The 23,883-nt window shown below is 43.9% G+C and overlaps 1 protein-coding gene across 1 annotated transcript in view; it reads right to left on the reverse strand.

Moving 5' to 3' along the window:
- LOC126174880 (inositol hexakisphosphate kinase 2-like) overlaps nucleotides 1-20,836 on the reverse strand; it is a 94,556-nt gene extending 73,720 nt beyond the window's left edge. The window contains exon 1 of the mRNA XM_049921297.1: nucleotides 20,490-20,836. The gene's annotated coding sequence lies outside the window, so the exon portion shown is untranslated. The remainder of the gene's footprint in view (nucleotides 1-20,489) is intronic.
- Nucleotides 20,837-23,883: the final 3,047 nt, after the last annotated feature.

Here is a 23,883-nt window from a genome sequence, read left to right on the forward strand (position 1 = left end):
CCTTTCTTTTCGATGCATTCAGTGCTGGCAAAGCAGGTCACGGAGCGAGGGATCGCAGGCGACGCCTGGGATTACAGCAAACTTCCAACCGGACCGTCGTGAGAACAGGTCATGACTCACTCGCGGCCGGTTTCGCGAAGAAACAAGGGAAGTGCTGCGAAAAAACAGCAACGAAACGGCGTCAGCAGCGAGGTTCGCCAGCTGTGGGATTTGAGCAGCAACTGAGCCCAGACGATGGGCGTACTGCTTCGGGTGATATTCACCACCGCGCACGACAAATGTGCAGTGCCAGCAATGACGCTTTCATTCACTTTCAGCACTGAAACGCAGGAATGTACATCACGACCGTCAGCACCTAACTGTATGGCCAATCGTTTCCTTCCTTTTTCTTTTATCTCCAAAGCAAACTGATTCAGGTCACAGGATCGTTTAGTCGGAGCGATAACTTAACAGGGATGCTCAACAAACTTAATTGGCTGACGTTACATGAGGGGCGTTGTATATCAGAGAGAAGTTAACTATTGAAATTTCGAGAGAGCACATTCCTGGAATTTTTACAACTTTAGTACACAGCTTTTCGTTATACAGTCACATTAATGTGACCACCTGTCCAGCCGTCCGCTGTGACCGAGCGGTTCTAGGCGCTTCAGTCTGGAACCGCGCGACTGCTACGGTCGCAGGTTCGAATCCTGCCTCGGGCATGGATGTGTGTGATGTCCTTAGGTTAGTTAGGTTTAAGTAGTTCTCAGTTCTAGGGGACTGATGACCTCAGATGTTTAGTGCCATAGTGCTCAGAGCCATTTGAACCATTTTGAACGACCTGTCAAAAGCCTACATAACCATCCTTTGCGGCGCGAGACGCGCAGGAAGCGAGACAATGAGAGTATGGAAGACAGCGACAAGATGTGGAGCTATGCCGACTCCAGTGTCGTGGCTAATTGCGCCAGGTTTCTCGGTTGAGGATTGATGGAGCGAATAACCCGATCGAGGTACTCCCACAGATTCTGCACTGTGTTTAAATTCGAGGAGTTTGGTAGCTAGGGGAGTACGGTAAACTCACCCTGATGCTCTTCGAACCATGTGCGTACACTACAGTTGTGTGACACGTTGCATCGTCCTACAGGTACAGCCATCGTGCCAAGAAAAAGCAAACTGCATGTAGGGGTGGCCATGGTCCCCAAGGATAGATGCATACTTTTGTTGATAATTGTGCCTTCCAGAATGACGAGGTCACCCAGGGAATGCCACGAAAACATTCCCCAGACCATAACTTTCCGACGATTGTTGGTGTTTTCTTTCAGGCGTGAAACTCCATCTGTCTGATGAAACATAAAATGTGGTTCATCCGAAGAGGCCACCGGTCGCCTCTCAGTGGACTTTCAGTTGCGGTATTGGTATGCAAAGTCCACGATGAAAAGAAGTCTGTATGGGTGCATGACCCAGGCGTCTGCTGTGGACGCCCATATGCGGCAACTCTGAACGCTCGTTGAGGAGGCACTGCTGGTAGCCCTTTGGTTCACCTGGACGGTCAATGTTTAACAGCTGCACGTCCATTCGGCCACACACATCTTCGCAGCCGTCGTTCACCCCCGTCATCTTCGGCCCGCGGTGCACCACAGTTACCTAGGTGCCAGTTTTGGATCGCCTTGTTTTTCCCTGCACAGAGTACTTTAACACGGCGGCAAGTACACAGTTAAAAGCTTACCCGTTCTGGAAATGCTTCCACCATTGGACCGAAAGCCAATGATCATACCCCTTTGGACATCAGATAAATAGCTCCGTTTCCGCACTACAACAATGACTGTACTGAGGGTATATATACCACCCACTACTAGTACTGCTACCTGCCGTCTGACTGGTTGTTGCACGTTGGCGTCGAACATAGGCAACGGTCACATCAATGTGATTGGACCGTGTAGTTGCATCATACGCCTTTTCTGAAGCAGCTACACATAACAACTTCGGTTTATTGGAAAATCTAGACGGTCTTATTCAGTGAGTGAATGTTCACCTTTTCTTTTTTCCATTTTCCTCTTTTCCGATTCCGACACTTGGACCTCCAGTGCTTATGAAATTACCGACGAAGATTCTGAAACTGGGCGCCTGGAACAGAAGTGAATGTGAAAGGTACCTAGCAAGGGCGGGTGTCGGCGGCGGCGGCGGCGCGGAGGGAGGGAGGAGGGGGCGTAATAGGACGATTAGAAACTGAAAACATTCTCCGGAATACTGTTTCAGAGATGGATATGGAACACTGATGAAAGAAATATCTACGCATTATACTTTCAGTACACATTGTTCAGTTTCTTGTCAGAATTAGATACTAGAAAGGGGCCAGGGCTCTCTGTTTCACAATCCATGTATCGCCTACCTGCTTCTTTTCTGTGATGGTGGGAGGAAGTGAGAGGACACATGTATAACGCAGGTTCATCAGCGCTGCTCATTGTCTGCGAACGTCCGGCTTCCACAGTCCCAGAAATACCCGCGACCCGCGTGTTAAAAATGCCCCCAGCGCTGGGCGGTGACGCCAAACTTATTTCACCAGAGCGGGCGGGCGCTCACAAAGAGCAACGAGTAAGCAGCAAGTCACCTGTGCACCGCGAACAACGGTGTGCTGCGATAACGCACCGCCGTATCTCTGGCTGCAGCCGAGATAACACCTGGCCTGCTCCCAGCAGCCCGCCCGGCAACACGCCTTATCACTCACCGCAGAAGGCTGTCTCACGTTTCCGCCAACAGGCAAGGCGAACGGTCACGCCATTCTGAGGCGCAGCTCGCCGCGCTGTGGATTTACGCACAAAGCAAAAAGCGACGTTAACACAGATTACTAGCACACGGAGCATTTGGTCTGTGGCCGTGGCTAATACCATGCTATATTGAGGAAACACCTAATATATTTTTGTATGAATAGAGGTTGATAATGCTCAAAAGGGGCGAATATTTTTCTCGTCTCCATTACTCTGTATCATTTTGCCCGCCGAGACGGCCGCTCGGAAGGTATTTCTTTAATTTTTTCCCGGAAACAATACAACCATTACAGTCGCTTATTAATTATTATTGTTATTTTATACATTGGCCCAGTGACGTGAACGTGACTACAGCTTGTGTTCGATTTCAGCGTGCAATAACGACTCACAGACGGCAGCACTAGCAGTGGAGGGTACATAAAGTGCTTTGGTGGGAGGGGGGGGGGGGTACGCGAAAAACAGTACAGTTGCTGTCGTAATGCGGAAACGGAACGATTTATCTGATGTCCAAATGAGCATGATCATTGGCTTTCGGGCGAAGGGTGGAAGCACTTACAAAACAGCGAAGTTCGCAGACTGCTCTTGTGTCGCCGTGATTAAAGTATACCGGTGCGTGATAAAATGACGCTGTCCAAAACGGCACCAAGACTGCTTGTGGTGCACCAAGGGCCGTAGATGACAAGGGTGAACGACGGCTGTGGAGATGTGTATGGGCCGATAGACGTACAACTGTAGAGCAACTAACCGCGTAGATGTATCAAGGGGGCTACCAAGTGTCTCCTCAACGACTGTTTAGCGAACGTTGCTGTATATGGGCCTCTGCAGCAGGCGCCTCGTTTATGCACCCATGTTGACTGCGACGAACGTAACTGGACGTCAGCTGAGTAAGGACAGATGGCCTTTACAGAAGAAGCACGTTTTGTACTCCATCGGACAGATGACCATTGACGTATTTGGCGTGAAACTTCTGTTCTGAAAGCAAACACCCTGCAACATTCGTCGGAAGGGCCCAGGCCGGAGGAGGAAGCCTTATGGTCTGGGGAATGTTTTCGTGGCAGTCCCTGGGTGATCTTGTCATTCTAGAAGGCTCAATGGATCAACGAAGGTATGCAATTTTGCTTAGGGACTACATCCACCCCTACGTACAAGTCTATTTTCCTCGGCACGACGACATTTACCAGCAGGAAAATGGAAAGTGCACAAAGCTCGTAGTGTACGTGCGTGGTTCGAAGAGCACCAAAATGAGTTTACCGTGCTCCCCGGATTTAAACCCCTCGATAATCTGAGGGACAACCTCGATCGGGCTGTTCGCGCCTGGATCCTCAACAGAGAACCTAGCGCAGTTGGCCACGGCCATGGAGTTGGCGTGGCTCCACAACCCTGTCAGTACCTTCGAGAACCACACTGACTTCCTATACGCCTCGCAGCGGTCCGCACTGCAAAAGGTGTTTGTTCAGGCTTTTGACAGATGGCCACATTAATTGACTGGACAGTGTATATAAATTTCCAAATGCCACTACCTTATATCAGAAATGCATGTCCACCTCTTGAACGTAACGAGCTATTAAACTGTTAATTTCGAGAATGCTGTCACTCGTTAGTGTTGTAATATCGATTAGCAACGAAATCCGCATTTCTGCGATATTTTCGCACAGTTTCATTTGATGCGGAACATATTTAGAGCATCCTAATATGACTAGGCTTACCTATGTCGTCTTCCAGATGTTCACTAGATGTGAAGAGTTTATCATTTCGATCCTAGAGAGATGCGCAGGGAAACATGGGTCTGCCAACCTCATACGATTAATTATTTTCCTGTGTCTTCTCGGAAGATGAAAATGTTATACACTGAGTGTCCAAAACTCATAGGAACGCACTGGGTGGGATGCCGGCTGTCAGATGCTGAAGCACATTCGGTGCTTGTATTTCCGTACAAGCACTGAATGTATATGGGTCACTATGTCCATTATTCAGCTTGGTGATGATGTGGCTCAGAGCAGACAGCCCACAAGCCCGCATGGATACACTAGCGCCACACGCGGCATATAGCCGCAACGTTTGGGCATCAAACACGCAAATCTTCAGATGGAGGCAATCATTCCGGCGAATTATGACCAACTAAGTTTATATGCGAGCAGTAAAATATGCAAATCAATTCTGATTACATTTTTCAGAAGTTCTCGTCACGAAATACAACGCACTTTGTTCTTGTTGTTCAGTTTTACATAGATTTTTCATTCATTTTGTACGAGCGGTGTACTTCCAAGCTGCAGAGTCATCTACTTTGTATGTGACAGGGATCGCCAAATACTGTAGCGGACTGTAAGTCACAGTCGATTGCCGTTAATTGCAACAGCGGATAGACAGGCTACAGTGATGCAATTCGCCACTGAGATACTGGCCAACAGTAACGAGCAATAAGAAGTCACACCATCCACAATGACCTCAGCTGTGAGATGCCGATGCTAACGACCCACACGTGGAACTCAGCTTCACATACATGTCAGAGGATAGATATTTGCGTGGGGTCAGGTAGCCCGTCCCTGGGAGAACACAGAATGGGAAAAGGTCGGTTTGGCTGAGCCGCGGGGCACGTTGCACGGTGTTTGAGAGCTCATGGATCGGGATGACTATCCAATGCTTTCGGTATCACATGGAATCCAAACCAAGAGGCACTGCAGCTGTGATCGGGACGAAAAGTGTGTTGCATGATACTGTGTCCGGTGTAAATTTCAACTGCGAATATGATTGTACATTGCTTCCCAATTGGGGGAGTACCACGATGGAAAAAAAAGATCGCTTTAACTATATGAAATATCTTTATTTATGATCCAATTAGTTTCACGGCGTTGAAGCCACATCTTCGGGGATACAATTTCACAATTTATTTCAAACGATAACCAGTAGATGACCCAACATTCTTTGTCCACTTCTGGTAAAAATGTTCAACCGTCAAGAGGTTGGTAGTCACAAGTGGACGAAGACTGTTGGGTCACCTACTGGTTACTGTTTGAAATAAATTATTTAATAAATATGTATCTCTGAAGATGTAGCTCTAACGCTTTGAAACTAGTTGGATCACAAATGAAGATTTATCATACAGCTGAAGTGGTCTTTTTCATCATGATACAGTTCTACAGCTGTGGATGTCCATGGCATAAAAGATGGGGGAGGTTCTGATCGCTCTATCCGGTAACAGAACAGAAGTTATGGAGCCAGGTGTTGAAGGAAATTCTCTGTTTTCCCCGTCACTGGTACATGCATCATCTATCGCCTTCATAACACTGACCACATTTATTTGTAGCGTTACCTCGTGAAGCTGTATCAACCGGGTCATTTGCACCATGGTTTATTTATCTTACTTCTTTGTTTAGTAAACTTCCATCTTTTGACAGAGAGAGGCTATCGTTTCAATGCAGCCGAAGTACGCAGTATTCAGAATACGGAGTAGGTCCTTGAGGGTACAACGGAAGATGGTACTCAACGATGGATTTGGGCGAAAAAGTTTAGGATGTCAAAAATAAGGTTTCCCTCACACACTGCATCTACATAACGGGGTAGATGCAAACTTTATATGTATGAATGGTAACAGGAAGATTGTAATTTACGTCCTGTCGACGACATTGTCATTACTAGAGACGAAGCAAAAGCTCGGACCAGAAATGGGTAGGGAACCACCCGAAAATTGCCTGAAGCGATTTAGGATAGACACGGGAATTGGAACCACCATCCTCCAAAATACGAGGCCAATGTTTCACGAAGTCCAGTGCCATCATACCAACGTTCACATTTAAAGATATCCTCGTTTAATGCTACTGTCACGGAGAAGCCTGTTCTGACGCCAGCACTGTTAAGTGTAACTGACGCCGTACGTCCTGCGTTCCTACACGGAGCTAACCTGAAACCCCGTGGCAGTCGTGTACCGCCCACGAGCCCGGCTGGCATCCGCCTACCTTGCAGCGCGTGGGCGCATATCGCCGCTGGCGACACAACTTGCCGCTTCAGCGAGGGCGGCGCATGTCGCGACATGGGTTACAACTACGTCGCCGTCCTGAGACCATACACGCTATTTGGGTACCCTCGCCGAGACAAAAATGCCGACAGTTCAATCGAGCGCATCCAACGCTGAAGCATCTGAAGTGCAACTGGCCACCCACGCTTGCGGTAGCCGTGGGAACAACATGACGTCGCCTGGCGCTTGTACACACAGGCATTCGACTCACACAACTGGTCGTCTTACAAACGGGAGGAGCGGGGAGGGGGGATGGAGACTGAAATGAAGCTAGTGATTTGGAGACTTCGTTAGTACCGGAAGGTTAATGCAAGTTAATGTTCGATCTTTGGGACGTCCTAGAATAATTTTCAGTCACTTCTTTCCCCTAAGAAGAACACGGCTCTGATCTTTGGATTGCGCTTTGTGTGTAAGAAAAATGACGGGTTGCCTCGTGGTTTGGATCCCACATTGAACTACGGCGTAATTGTACCAGTGGAACATACCGCCCGAATGCAAGAGAATAACTCCCCCTCCAACAAGACGATGGTGAGTGAGTGTTTAACGCAAAAGTTTTAGCAAGAAGTACAGGACAAAGACTGAGTCCTTGTTTCAGGAAGGTCAGTGACAGACTGAGCGAAGTGCTCATTCACCATTTTCTTAGACTGGTGAGCGGGCATTTCGTCCTTTTCCGGTTTCGCTTGATCTTTCAGTTCTGCTCCCCTTATCCGGTTCAGGAATAAGCATAAAATGGCTTTTAACCATTTAATCGGGAGCGACAAATATATTAGATTACAAGAAATGCTTTCTTTCTAGAAAATATGGAAAAATACAGTTTATGTTGAGCCTTGTGTTAGGTCAAATCTTCTGTGTCTCAATTTTTATGTATTTACTTGTAGACAATATGTAAAAGCAACGACGGAGGCATATGTTAGGTTACAATCATAATCCCTTGCCTAGCTTTTTGGGTTACTCTTGTTGTAATCTTTTAAATATATTCTGAAGCTAAAGCAGTCCAACATAATCTATTAAAAACTAAGGCAAAAATACCTAATCACAAGGAAGTGGGGTATCGATACAAAAGGCTTTCACTAATACGTATTAAAAGCAAAATCCAGGATACCTATTTATTTGCCGATTTTATAAACGTGAAAACACCTCCAATAAGAACGATAATCAAACAGACTTTTCCATGAGCTGTAATGATTATCGCGGCACCAACAGGTCTGTGTAATCAAATAGTAGCTTCGCACTCACGCTTCCAAAAATGAAATGTAAACAGCAGGTGCTCTTAAAATGAAATTTAACCTAACGCTTAATGCTCGTACTTTCAGCTAACAGGTGCAACAATGTATCAATTCTTATCTCGGAAGTGACCTAGTTATGTGCATCGTTCCACAGCAACAAGGAGAACTTCCATATACGGCCAACAAGCCACGATGTACGTGCGATCAAGTAACTCATCCTATGATCGCTTGTGGTAGCGTTTGTCATAATGAACAGACATTACTAACGGCGTTGTAAGTTCAGCGTTTACTGCCAAATGATGGAACATAAACGTGGAACTGTGATTTCTTTTTCTAATTTTTAACGTACATGCCCTTCTTTATGCAGCACTATTAGCGCACGCTTGGATTCCAGAAGTGGTTCTCCTCTTTCTTGTTGTTTAGACCACTGTTTGTTAAAAGATGGTTTTTCTGCAAACGCCATCTCGCTACATCAGCCTCTAATCTGTTGTCACGGTTATGATGAAAGCTATGAAGTAGAATTATACCCTCGCTTAGTCGATTTCTTTGCCATTGTAACATCTGCACTGTCGAAGCCCTTCCAGACGATTCTTGACACGCTATGGCTGACAAACTGACCACCGCATGCTACACTGTTAAACGTGGGGCAGATTAATGGTGTCCTATTATGTTTACGTATCTCCCTCATTACTTTACATGATTCTGTTAAAACAAAAGGGAGAACATGCATTTTATTGTATTTTGAGTGAAAAGTGTCATACGAAACGCCTTGGAAACGGACAGGACTTCGTTACGCAAAGCAGACGCATATTGGGATGGCGAGGGTTTGCCTGTCTACTATGTATTGGCCGTACGCTGGTAGGTGCAGTCTGCCATGAAATGTCCCCTTTAAAGTTGCGGGCACGTCGCGTTCCAGGAACGCCCATGTGCCAACAGCATTGTGATACAGATTCTGAGAAGCGAACTTAACAGGCTTAGCAACGCTGCACATCTGGTTACTGAAAAATATAGCCTCAATGTAAAAACACACTGATGCTAGTGATTTATTTATATGCATTAGTTTGGACTTAAAGAAGTATTCCACGATCGGAAATGTGCACAGGACTCTTAACAATAAAACAAGATTCTGCAACAAGATATTTGATGCAGCGGCATTTTGTCACAAATTGTTTAAATTTTGTGTTGAAATTACAAGCAGAAAACTTTTTTCTTATGAAGATTTTATAAAGTTTTAAACAGACTATGTGCAGTAGAGACTGAAACAGAACAAAACTGGCTAGAAACATATCTGATAAACAGAGTGAAAGCGACTCGCATAATTCTCACATGAAGCAATATCATCAAGGCATCTACCAATGCTCATGCACTATTTAGTGATTTATTCAGTAAAATACATGAGATTCCAATCAAGCAAATGCGTTCCTACACCTTTTAAAGCCGGAGCTGCACGCTTTACTTACGTTTCTGTTGTAAATTCACAACAGAGCCATGGAGAGCCATATGCGATAGCTTCAGCTGCATGTTTGTAACGTTTCCTTCTTTTGCGGGCGTTGGGACTTTTATTTCACGAAGTTTGACTGTCGGGTTATGGGTTTCAGTTTGGCGAGGTCATATTTTCAAAACAAGGAACTGCCTCTGTGATCGAAGTATCTAAGGCGATGGCGATCCTCTTAGAGACAGCAAGTCCGATCCCCCAGGTGGTGGGTTGGTTCAAATCACTCTGAGCATTATGGGACTTAACATTTGAGGTCATTAGTCCCTTAGAACTTAGAGGTACTTAAACCTAACTAACATAAGTGCATCACACACATCCATGCCCGAGGCAGGATTCGAATCTGCGACCGTAGCGGTCGCGCGGTTCCAGACTGAAGCGCCTAGAACCGCTCGTTAAATAAAAATAATTACTACTGTTGTTCTATAAGACTGAAAATGTCAAGTCTTATTCCTCTTGTTTCTAGCGACTGATCAGTAATCACGGGGATGATGCCCTTTCTTTTACAGTCGTCAATTAACTCAAGTGAGGCAGGTAGTATATCTAATCATTAAATCGAATAAACTGTGTTCTATGTGTCATCGTATTTCAACTGTTTGATATTCGTGTCTCCTGAGCCGAAAATTAGGAAAAACCTCTACACTTGTTAAATGTTTGTGTAAAATCATATGCTCCTCTCCCTCCACCCCCAAAATGTACTCGGTAATTCAGTGCGCTAATTCCACGTCCAGCATAGCCAGTAAGGCGCAAGGAACTAGTTTAACTCAAGCACAGAGCGAAACAACCTCTACTGTCCAATTGAACGCCAGATGCGCGCTTTCGAATGACTCAAGATGTAAGAAGTGGATCTCACCTCCACGAAGCACCAGTTAAGTACTGTAAACTGTTCATCACAATTCCAGGTCCCGAAATCTGGAAGCAGTTAATTCCCCGGCAATGCCACGCACACAGTTTGTGCGTCACATTCTTGCAAGGTCGCCTGAAATCTACTGATGGCTGTGTCGCTGCTCTCCCTAGCGATTGTAAATCCAAAACCCATTTCGACTATCTTGTGATATTCTTATACATTATTGACAAACGAGTCAGAATACAAATATCAAGTTTCTTTGTTTGATACACTGTTAGTTGCTGAATGTTTTTATTTTATTTTACAGTAGTGAGACTTTCATCTCTTGCAATGATTTTCGAATTTGGAATATTTCAAGCTAAGCGTAAAAAAGCGGTAAAGACGTCATAAACTCTAAGCTTTGTTTGAACACTGAAATCCTTTACAACGTATGGTCCAGTAGGAAGCGGTGCGCCTTCGACTTTGGACTGACTGATCTAGCCAGTTGTAACAATTGGTGCAACTCTGAAATTTTCACATTAACTAACATTGATGATGAGTAAGATGATCGCCTTGAAGGTGCCGCTATCCAGCGTTTAAGAATTCGTAAAAACTTAAAACACTTTTTGATTGAAAATTTCTTTAATTAATTTACCGCTTCCGATTGTTAACGATCATCATCAGATTGATATGTCTCCTTAAACTTAGTAAAAGACGCAAATAAAATTTTTAGCAATGTTTTGCATCGTCACAAGATGCAAAAACACGATAATACTGTGGGTAGCCGTTATCACACTAAGTTTAAGGATACAGATCAATCCGATGACGATTGTTAATGGACGAAATATGTAACTGAATTAAGTAAAGAAATTTGCGATCACACAATTTTAGCTTGTACAACCTCGTAACTAACATTGTCAGAGATAAATAAAGTGATAAGTGCAAATAAAAATCCTAGAACTAAACAGGGATCGAACACCAGACCTTTGGATTTGTGGTCTGCCACTTAACCAATTAGCCACCGAGCCTCGCCAATTAAACTTAATAAGCAAATTTCTCAACTACTGGTTGAGTGACATCCTCTCGTCAGAGGAAGGCAAGGATATACCCAGCAGCAATAGGACCAAGGCTAGTAAAGCAATGTGGTATTGAAACAGTTAATTCAGATTTATTTTAATGCCATAACAGCGAGTAGACATGAAGTGGTGACGGATCGTAGAAAGATCACGCTCCATATCAAAACTTCTGATGTTCGTAAACAGCTCATAGTCGTGTGTCGGTGCTGCTGCCCCTCGATCATTCGTATGTGGGAGGAACCTCAGAATCCGCACATGTGCGTACGATCTGCCCATACATATTCCAAAACCGATGTAGAAGTCAACACATAATAAAAAAGCATTTATATGTTGTTGATTAAGAACGTGGTCAGCTTTACAGACAAATGGTAAAAAGATACCGCGTTCTTTCACAATCCAGTATACGGAACCTTTTGTCCTGTATGCAGTCTCCATAAAGCATATTTGGGGGGTGTTTCTCACAATTTGGTTTGCGCAGCGTGCACGTGATTACCGACAATTTAGATGCACAGATGGCGATAAAAATTTATCTGAGATGTTTGATACGGACTGCCAAACGTATTAGGTATTGGATTAGCCCTCACAGTCGCCTGAGGCTAAACCTATTGAAAATGTATGGTATCAAAAAGAAGTTGCAATGGAAAAAAGGACTTCACTTTGAAACAGCTGTCAACGCATTTGAATGTGGAGGTCTCTCCCACGTGAATATACGGAAAACTTGGTTTCAAGCATGCTTCGGAGATGCCAAACAACTATATGGGAACTGACTAATGAAACATCACCGCCATGGATAAATAAGCTGCGATACTTTCTGGTGTTGAACGACTGTTGTATGCATCATTTTTACTGGCCATCACTTTAATATCCGCGTGCTGACCACATTTGTCGAAAAATCACGCCACTCTTCTTAGCGTCTTTCCAACTGTTCCACCTTCGTGACTTGAAATAAACAAAGTGTGTTTGTTACTTGAATTTAGTTAAAACTAATATCTTATGGGCTCGTTGGGGAACAATTCATCATACACAAAGGCACAGGAAAATCACCGACGCAAGACGGTCACATCACTGATCGTGGTCGAACAAGCGTCCAATGAATTCCGTTGCTCAGCGAGAATTACACACACACACACACACACACACACACACACACACACAGCTTGCCTCTCTACCGAGTATGAGCGCATAAAATAGTAGCTGCAGCAAGAGGGAGCCGTCCGAAGTGGCCGTGCGGTTAAAGGCGCTGCAGTCTGGCACCGCAAGACCGCTACGGTCGCAGGTTCGAATCCTGCCTCGGGCATGGATGTTTGTGATGTCCTTAGGTTAGTTAGGTTTAACTAGTTCTAAGTTCTAGGGGACTAATGACCTCAGCAGTTGACTCCCATAGTGCTCAGAGCCATTTTTTTGCAGCAAGAGGGAAAGATCAGGGTTTAAAATTCTGTCGAGGGCGAGATCATTCGATACACAGAGGTAATGAGGTATACAGATACGGCGATGATATAAAATCTGTAACGTCTGCTTGCAGCGAAAAATAAAGATCGGTGTCGGTGTAAAAGTCTTACGTACAATCGTTGCGCCTGTCACTAGCTACATTCTACATGACTGTCGGATGCTTATGGCTCGAGAACATAAAATAACTGTTCATGCAGCGTTGTTCGACGAATGGGTAAGTTAAGATTGCAGAGCATGGCCTTAGGGAGAAGAAATCAACTTTCCGGCAACAAGTTTAACTTCCCTCTTTCTTTCAGTGCTACATTCTGAGCCTCAGAAGCACGCCTGTAACGTATAGTCATCTACGCTGTACTCATGTACACACGAATGTCGGAGGAAGGCAGTGGCAAACCACATCCACTGGCAGATGAAGGCGCCACAGGGCTCCGGGATTCTCATTCGCCAGGGCAAACCGGACGATTCTCACTTCATAGCATCAAGTGCAGACGAATACTTGGTAACTGCCAAGAATTAAAAACTTGATACAAAAGCTAGCCAACAAGAACTGGTAAGCAGAACGTTGTATTGGAAAGGAAGAGAGAAAGGACGAGTAATAGAATGCAGATGACGCAAACGCACTTTTGCCAAAGGCTATCACAAAAAAATTTAACCACAATGTTGTCGCTATTGAGAGTTACGGGAGTTAGGGCATGCGGTTAAGTTCTCAACTACGAAAATTGTGGCAGTATCTCATGTTGTTGTAGTAAATGCCAACTGCAGAAAAGCCACTCTTGCGTGTCTTTGCACCAGTTAACGTATGCTGACTACACGGTGTATTAGACAAGGAACAAGCAGTTCCTCGGTAAGAAAGGAAGATTTGTTAATGCAGTTGCTCTGCAAGTAGCCAGCCAGAGACAACGAAAAATCCCGTATTGGAAAGAACTGGAAAAAAATCGACCTTGACCTATCAATAAAAACCGTCGTGGCATTCAACTGACTTCAGGGAAACTACGGAAAAGCTAAATCTGGATGGCCTGGCGGGATTTAAACTACGCCCCCCCCCCCCCCCCCCCCCGCATGCGAGTCCAGAGACTCAATTCTTTCGCACGGTATTCTAGAGCAGCGGTACTTTGGGTGATGTCCAGTGTAAAGGCCCAGTTTTTAAAACGTTTGCATGCAGAGCATTCTAAGGAAGTCCGTCTAAAACTGACACGCGTTACTTTGATGTTTTCTCCAGAACCTGCGCTGCTGTTACAGACATAGATTGGGAACCTTTCAGTCGAGAAACTACGGACATGAGAATTAGGTACCAGTGTTCTATGTTCTATGTTAGCCTATTAGTGTTGAGCACTCATCACCGAATCCTCGGGCATTCGCCATCAGGCAAAGTGAATGTACCGTCAGTGACATGAGCTTTTAAATGTAGTTCTGAAAAGATATAACGGCTAAAATCCAGAGCTGAACTTGTTTCGTAATGGTGATAGTTGTGTTCAGTGCCATAAAAAGCAAAAAAAGAGTAGATGTTTCCATCAATGGTAAAGGAAAGGAGTTAATTTGGTTAGACGCGTACACGTAACTAGTATTTTGAACGCTGCCTGCTCATTATGCATCAGTACCATTATTAGCCCGTTAAGACCAGACAGGTGAGAAACTGGAGGCGACTGCCTAATACACAAGGCTAGCTGCGCCTTTTGGTCGATTTCTCGGCCGGGAGTCTACGATAACCCGAGAACCGAGTATAACCGGTTTTCGCCGTTACGTAACGCTCATGTGCATTACGTTTATCCGATGGCCTCAGCGAGAGGCGACACAAAACCTTGCCCCGGACGCAACATTTCCTGCCTTTCCATTCGTTTATGAGAGGCAACCTAACTTCACGTGCAGAATGACTCTGATTCTGCCCCTAGACAGAAACATCTCACAGCACACACATCCTTTCGTTTATGTATTTACTCAAATAGGCTGCCAAAAAGCTTTTGACATGGAGAATTTATTAAATCGAAAACGCAACTAGGTAAGTGGTTTATACCTAAGTGAATGAAAATAGATCAGCAAATTCTCATAAAATACGACCGAAGTGAAAAGACGTTACAATTTCTAAAACAGTTATTTCTGACAGACATTACGCATTCATATAATTTCTAAAACCTAGATACGAGTTAGAAACGCCATCATAATTTAAAAACTCCAAAAGTAAACTCGACGCGATTTCTTTTCTAATTCTTTTGAGATCTCGGGTAGGTATGATAACACGCAGCATCTTAAGACGTAAGAATTGTGATAGGGGTCTTACAAAAAAAAAAAAAAAAAAAAAAAAAAAAAAAATAATTATATGACCAGCTTCTCAGCTATAATAATCACCTCCATTCGTTACATATAATTTCTTTCTTACAAAGTATACAGGCCACACTTTCCTTGGGTTGTTTCACTGCCCTGCGCAATGTGTATGTGCAGAGAGATTAAATTGTGCATGTAATATTGTTAGGTTAGTAAACATTCATTCTATCTGTGATTTGCAGATTTTGAAAATAAGCTTTTTGCTCAGTTTCAACAAAATTCCAAATAACTTCCCTCGAGCTACAAGAAACTAATTTCACTTTATCTCAAGCTGAGTACCCGGCGTTTCCAGTAGATGTACAGAGTGTACATAAAGTCCAGGAACACTTTCAATTATTCATTGTACAAGAACCAAACATCATACAGATATCATACATATGTCATTTTGAAGAGAAACCCTGACAGTTTTTTTTATTCTTCCTGTATACCGCCGTAGCATAGTTTGGTAATTTGCCGACAGTCAACGCTAGATGCAAACATAGCGAGTTCAGGTGCGGAGCGAGCTTTCTGTGTGTTTGAGTTCGACAGAAACAAGTGTTCTACAGCTGTTCAACGGATGCTTAGAACCAGGGATGGTAAGATGCCACCAACAAGGAAGGTCATTTACCACTAGCACAACAAATTCGTTACGACGGGTTGCTTGTGCCCGGCAAAGAGAAGCGGACGTTCTAGTGTGAGTGGAGTGAATGTGGAGCGCGTACGAAACATCCATGAGGCCAAAGAAATCGGTGCGTCTTGCATCCCGTGAACTCTAAATGGGCTTCAATGACAGTTTTTGTTTTGAGTTTTGTTCGCTGTTGCAATTGGATGAGGATGTCATTGTTGATCGCTTAATTTTTAGCGACGAAGCCACTATTCAGACTAATGGGAAAGTGAACAGGCATAGTTGTCGAATCTGGGGTACAAAGCATCCACACGAATGCACTGAATTTGAGCGTGATTCCCCAAAGGTAAATGTTCTTTGTGCCTGTACGGGCTGCTCTTCTTCGCCGAGAGCACTGTCACTGAATATTCCTACTTGGACATGTCGCAGCAATGACTGATGCCTCAAATGCAATCGGACTCTCTCGTCATCTTTCAGCAGGACGAGGCTCAAACCCATTTTCATCGTGAAGTTCGTGGGTACCTGAACACGGAGCTGCCGCATCGCTGGATCAGCCATGCTACAGAAGGGGACAACTGTTTCATGAAATGGCTTCCCCAACCACCAGATCTCATTCTGTGTGACTGTTTTCTGCGGGGCCACTTTAAAGATCTGCCACTACCACGTGATGTAGCAGAGCTCTGGGAGAGAATACCGGAAGCGACTGCCGTAGTCGACGATGCCATGCTGGGACGGGTATGGCAAGAATTCGATTACCGTATAGACGTCTGCTGGGTCACTCATAGTTCGCATATCGAATGTCTGTAAAAAACCTCTCAGAGTTTCTCTTCAAAATGCAAAATGTATGACATCTGCACAGTGTTTAGTTCTTGTACCATAAATAATTGAAAGTGTTCCCGGACTTTATGTACACCATGTATTTATTCCAATCTTCTATGAGTCCACCTCCTGCCACTCTCCCTGTCAATTTGCTCCTCCCCATGTCTCCGTTCATCTCATCCCCTCACCTCTTCCTTTTCTTCTCCTCCCTTTTGTGTCCATCTCCCCCTCTTTGTCCATCTCCTCATCTTCCCTCTCTTTGTTTACCTCCTCTCTCACTGTCCATTCTCTCCTCCCCCTATCTGTGTCGATCTCCTCCTCCTCTCTCACTGTCCATTTCCTCTTGCTCCATCTCTCCACGTTATCACGCTCACCGCAGCAGGGGGCTGGTGGTTCTTACCTCCACAGTATTTCTTTCCAGATTGTAACTAATATTTGTACCTAATTTGGCTGCAATCGTTCCGGGAGTTTAGGATGAGCTTTTTACCCGTAGCTTTGTTCGGGTACGCACATGCTAAATATATTTAACATATACCACACGTATTTGTACGCATGTTTAACCTGCATCTCCAGCATTTTCATTTTCACGGAGCTCAATGATGACGTCATCTCTGCTGAACTATGCGCTGTACAATAATATAATTTTGCAGATACATATGGTATATGTAGCTACAGTATGCGGAATGTCTTGTGAATAGAGTCAGAAGTAAAGAAGTAGTAGACGTCATGCTTCATGTGGCGGTTTTACTACATGAGGAAATGTAGTAAGCGATGATCTTTTTCCCTTTCATCATTGTGCGAGTCATCAGCGAGAAGAAGTTTCGTTAAGGTTCGAAATTATGTTTGAAGTTTGTTGCAAGTCTCTAAGTGCGCTCATTCTCAAATACTGGTTGACTAAAGTATGAGTATTCGTGCGTCGTTGACTACAGTACTATTACATCTCCATCCTCACATCTTTGATAGGCAGATGATTTCCAGGCAATAAGTGATGTGTGTGCCAAGTATGGCTGAAATTGGTCTTGTGGTTCAGGAGGAGATATGGAGCGAACATACATACATACAAAAGACAGGTAAAGAAATCTTTAAGGAAAATTGGAGCCTGAAACTCCAGATGTATAGCCAGTTACGTAAATGGAAGATGGGCTAATTAAGTTGTTTCGGATTCCAAGAAATAAAACTATGATTAACTGAAACATGGACAGGTGGAAGTAAACAAACATGCTGGAGAAGCATGGATAGTCCTACCTATCGTGGAAGGCAGTAATGCATGGAAAAATGTAGAGACCTTTACCCAGGAGAGAATATAATTTGGCTGATTAATGACTCTACCAATATGAGAAACCTAAGATATGGCAAATTCAGAACCGTTGCGAGTTTCTTTCAAACCCAAGCGAACCGCTTTTTCATTAAATGTAACTATAAAAGCTAAAGGATGAAAAGGTGCATGTATGTGAACGAATGACACGATGTCTTTGTCTCAAGTTACGTTCCTCTGTAACTAGTCGAACAATGTATTAGTAAAGGCATTTATCCTTACAGACATCAATAAAGGTAGATTTCCAAAGTTTTGAAGGGAGTGTATTTTCTTGACACGAATGTCTACGGAACTTGTATGTACAGGCACGTTTTATCCTTCGTGTTTTCCTGTACTTGACATCCTGTCTACATTCGTAGGTTGTGGATAAATATCGGTTAACGATGATTCGGCTTGTTGTGCTACTTGTCACTTTCGAAGGGAAATCAACGATAAATGGTGATAAAACTGCTCTTTTGAGTTGTATTAGTCGCAAAAACAACAAAATTTATTGCATCATGCTGTGGAACAGCACTTCAAGAGCCTATGGAGCTCAGTATTTTTGCAGGTGCAGTAAATTAATTACATGTCAAATTCCGTATCACCAGCTGGAAAACAATGGAAACGTTTTTTTTTCGAAAATCTGTAGACAGCAACAGTTTCTCATTAATTACTCAAACGTAGTGCTCCTCAAATCCCATCGTGATGGGCAGCCTTCAAGGTTTGACAAAGATTCAGTCTACCTCTCTTGCAGAATTTGCCGCTGAAAAATACTTCTGTGAAGCATGCGGGGCCTTCGCTCTAGCAGGATGCAATTGAACGACGAAACAGTATCGATACATAGGACATATTATTTCAGAACAAACAACTGTGTTACTTGATTTTTAGAGGTTAGGCAGTTTGGTCTTGGGGTGTCATGGGGAAGAGCACGAAAGCAGGTGCTCACTGTGGACAGCCAGTTAGTGCTTCATTCCACACGAGTCCCCTTCGGGTTACCCACAAACACCCTATTACACCTAGTGCTAATCTGTTCACATGAATAATTACGGGAATTACTACAAGATAACTTCATTATATTTTTAGCAGAAAAGCCAAAGTTGTCCCTCTTAACAATATTCAGCTGATGTTCACTTCAATACAAGGATATTTATAACTTCACACAGGACACTCGGCTTATCTATATACGGTACTAGTAACATTAAAACCTACTACATAGGTGTACGGTTATCAGGCTTAAAAAAGGACTGTTAGCGTTAACATAACTTTGTATACACAAACCCAAACATTCTGATGACTTACGGAAGCATCTAATAACAAATATGATACGTTTTCACAAAGTCTATACGGCTTTAATTTAATGTTGCCACTGCTTTGACTTCCGCTGTATATAAAGACAGCAGTTAGCATACTAATTACGATACAAGCTGTGCAGGACGTAATTTCTAAGTGTGCTCATCCTCTGCGATACATTGTATGGTTTCTACATCTTAATCTAGCTTTTCGACGCATATTTGTGTGTTGTTCTGAAAACCAAACCATCATTTAGTACTTTGAAATTAACCTGTACATCGAACGAATTGCTATGAGTTTTGTGAAATGACTAGCTACCTGCTAAATTATAGACTAGATAAAACGAAGAACAAGAAAATAACATTTAAGTTACTGCACGTGAACGATCACATTAGGCAAAAATTGCGTTTAGCGCCAAACGGTTAATTCCGCACTTGCACGCTAGATGGAACACCAATGCATTTAATATTCTCTAGCCGCGGAATACAATTTCATGCAGAGAGCATCCAAAACGCATTACTTTAACAGCAATGTAATGTAAAAAATCAACAACGGGCAAACAACATAATAAAAATAAAAGGCACAGCGCTACTTGTGACCTTGAATCAATAATAATAATAAGGCTCGTCATGTTCAGACAGAGTAATCAGTTAATTTTCTAACGCTAGTAAATAGGTTACCTGAACAATTCTTCAAATACACTACGTTTCTGATAGAAAACAATTTTTTCTTAAATTACAGTCTTGATCGTAGCAACGCAGGATGGTTTAGAGTTGACTTCTTAGGCCATTGTTTATGCTGAATTTTATCCTCCATAACCAGACAGAAAAAAGAATATTAATGTTTAAGAATGTATTTTAGAATGTCAGCAGGAACGGAAGTCACATGATTTTATTGAAGTACGAGAGCTCACTTGCTCAAAATACTTGGACCGCTTTCAGATCAACGCGCCTGCTGACCATGCAATCAGCTGAACGAGAACATTTCCTGTCAACAGTCCACTGACCTGGTTCTACATATGGATAAAGGAATTGTTACAACTAAAGATATGAGAAAACTAAGTTTCTTATTTACAACAAACCTACTTCAGAAACGAGGTTAACGCAAGTACTGGATATAAAATACAGGATGGTCACAATATATACGAGTATGTAAATGCAATGAAACAATACTGTAGAAGTTCCATGCACGAAAGTCAAGCTTTAACAGTAACAAATCGCAAAAGCTAAAGCACTAGACTGACGTAAATACTGCATGAACTGCAAATATAAATAATGTACTGCACGTAGTTGAATGAAATTCTGATAAAAGATATGTTTAAAATATCAGTGTTGTATTTACCTGCTGTTCGTGTTGTCTCCCCTCGACGTAAGTTACGAAATTACTCCCTTCTGGATACTTAAAAGCGTAGTTCTGCTCTCCTGTGTGTGTGAAACTCCTCTTTCATTAAGAGTTCTTACAAGCTTTGCGAGTAACGATCGCTTCCCCAGTAAAGATGGCCGCCAGTTGCCCGCACAGCACAAAAATCAACGCTCACCCAGCGACGCTCTTCAAGACTGATTCAAAATGTTTTCAGACCACAGGTGCCAACAATGCTTTCTCAACATAAATGGAAAACAAAGAGGATAAAGAGCGTTTATTTGTTTGGGGGTCAAGCAGTTGTCTGATACTTCCAACCACGTCGAGCTCTGAAGACAGACTGACGGCAGGCGGCTTGGTGCTGCGACCTTCAATGCGCATGCGCCGCTCCCCACCACTAACCGGAGCTCAGCTGGTAGTCACGTGGTATGTCGGCGAATCACAGTCTTTCTGTCACACCATAACAATAACAGTTTCTTTGCGTAGGCGCGTTCGCTTTACGTGGAAACGCTTAGGTCGCCTAGGCGAATCAACTCTTTTAACGTTCTGCGAAATTATTTGATGTTAAAAACTCATAAACACTTGAAACAAGGTTTAAGAACTGCGTACATTTAAGTCCTACATCTGCAATAGTGCTAAGCTTTTAAAAACTGGTCCCGTTTGCTCATTACACGATATATTGGTGTATGGGTCGTTACAAATAGAACAGATTTTTTGTGAATTTTTCAAATTCAGGTCAACAAAAAATATAAAACAGTTACGCGGTTTACTATGCGTAACACATACAGTAAAGCAGTCGAATCTGCGTTCGCGTAAAAGGAGTAAAGACTGGTGCTGATCGCCTCACCAACACGTCGTCTTAGGAACAACTGCTGCAAACAAATAAGTACGTGTTCGTCTTCTAAAGGAAACGTTAACGACGATTCAAACCCGGCCGTCCAGATTTAGGTTTTCCATGATTTCCCTACATAGCTCCAGGCGAATGCTGGGATGGTTCCATTGAAAGGGCACAACACATTTCCTTCCCCATCCTTACAGCACTCCGGGCTTGTGCTCCGTATCTAATGACCCCAATGTTGACGAGACGTTAAACCCAATCTTCCTTCCTTTCTCTGCCGGCCGGAGTGGCCGAGCGGTTCTAGGCGCTACAGTCTGGAACGGCGCGACCGCTACGGTCGCAGGTTCGAATCTTGCCTCAGGCATGGATGTGTGTGATGTCCTTAGGTTAGTTAGGTTTAAGTTGTTCCGAGTTCTAGGAGACTGATGACCTCAGATGTTAAGTCCCATAGCGCCCAGAGACATTTGAACCTTCCTTCCTTTCCTTTGACTCTTAAGATGTAATTTCCATGATGCAGGGGGTGACGCAGTGGTTAGCATATAGTTCACTGGAGTCGCATACGGGGGGACGACGGTTCAAATCCGCGTCCAGCCATCCAGAGTTACGTTTACCATACACTACTGGCCATTAAAATTGTAACACCAAGAAGAAATGCAGATGATAAACGGGTATTCATTGGACAAATATATTATACTAGAACTGAGATGTGATTACATTTTCACGCAATTTGGATGTATAGATCCTGTGAAATCAGTACTCAGGACAACCACCTCGGCCGTAATAACGGCCTTGATATGCCTGGGCATTGAGTCAGATCTTGGATGGCGTGTAAGGGTACAGCTGCCCATGCAGCTGAAACACGATACCACAGTTCATCAAGAGTAGTGACTGGCGTATAGTGACGAGCCAGTTGCTCGGCCACCATTGACCAGACATTTTCAATTGGTGAGAGATCTGGAGAATGTGCTGGCCAGGGAAGCAGTCGAACATTTTCTGTATCCAGAAAAGCCCGTACAGGACCTGCAACTTGCGGTCGTGCATTATCCTGCTGAAATGTAGGGTTTCGCCGGGATCGAATGGAGGGTAGAGCCACGGGTCGTAACACATCTGAAATGTAACTTCCACTGTTCAAAATGCCGTCAATGCGAACAAGAGGTGACCGAGACGTGTAACCAATTACACCCCATACCATCACGCCGGGTGATACGCCAGTATGACTATGACGAATACACGTTTCCTGTGTACGTTCACCGCGATGACACCGAACACGGTCGCGCCCATCATGATGCTGTAAACAGAACCTGCATTCATCCGAAAAAATGACGTTTTGCCATTCGTGCTCCCAGGTTCGTCGATGAGTACACCATCGCAGGCGCTCCTGTTTGTGATGCAGCGTCAAGGGTAACCGCAGCGATGGTCTCCGAACTGATAGTCCATGCTGCTGCAAACGTCGTCGAACTGTTCATGCAGATGGTTGTTGTCTTGCAAATGTCCCCATCTGTTGACTCAGGGATCGAGACGTGGCTGCACGATCCGTTACAGCCATGCGGATAAGTTGCCTATCATCTCGACTGCTAGTGATACGAGGTCGTTGGGATCCAGCACAGGGTTCCGTATTACCCTCCTGAACCCACCGATTCCATATTTTGCGAACAGTCATTAGATCTCGACCAACGCGGGCAGCAAAGTCGCGATACGATAAACCGCAATGGCGATAGGCTACAGTCCGACCTTTATCAAAGTCGGAAACGTGATGGTACGCATTTCCCCTCCTTACACGAGGCACCACAACAACGTTTCACCAGGCAACGCCGGTCAACTGCTGTTTGTGTATGAGAAATCGGTTGGAAACTTTCCTCATGTCAGCACGTTGTAGGTGTCGCCACCGGCGCCAACCTTATGTGAATGATCTGAAAAGCTAATCATTTGCATATCACAGCATCTTCTTCCTGTCGGTTAAATTTCGCGTCTGTAGCACGTCATCTTCGTGGTGTAGCAATTTTAATGGCCAGTAGTGTATTTTCCCTAAAGCACTTCTAGCAAATGCTGGGATGGTTCCTTTGAAGGGGCACGGCCGATTTCTTTCCCCAGCCTTGACACAATTCGAGCTTGTGCTTCGTCTCTAATGACATCGTTGTCGACGGGTCGTTAAACACTAATCTCTTGCTCCTCCATCTGGAGGACACATTTAGAAGTGCACGCTAAGCTAAGAACTGTATTGTGGTAGGGTACTTAATAACTGGAAATGGTCATAGCGCATGGAAAAGACATAGTATCTCAGTTCATATTATACATGCATACAGCGTTTCCCTATGAATAAAAAAACATTGATGAACTTCACTTGAACCTACTACGAAGGCAGCGTAGAAAGTGAATGTTTGGAAGAGGACCTACGTTTCTCTACACAAGGGAAACACATTCTTTCAGTGTACGTAATGGATGAATAGATGTCCAGCTTTGGTATTTAGAACACTCAGAAATGCTATAAAATGCCGTGAGCCTCATTTTAGCAAGGTTTAACAACGGTGATATCATGAG

The sequence above is a fragment of the Schistocerca cancellata genome, chromosome 3, assembly GCF_023864275.1.
Source record: "Schistocerca cancellata isolate TAMUIC-IGC-003103 chromosome 3, iqSchCanc2.1, whole genome shotgun sequence".
In the NCBI taxonomy this organism is placed as follows: Eukaryota; Metazoa; Arthropoda; class Insecta; order Orthoptera; family Acrididae; genus Schistocerca; species Schistocerca cancellata.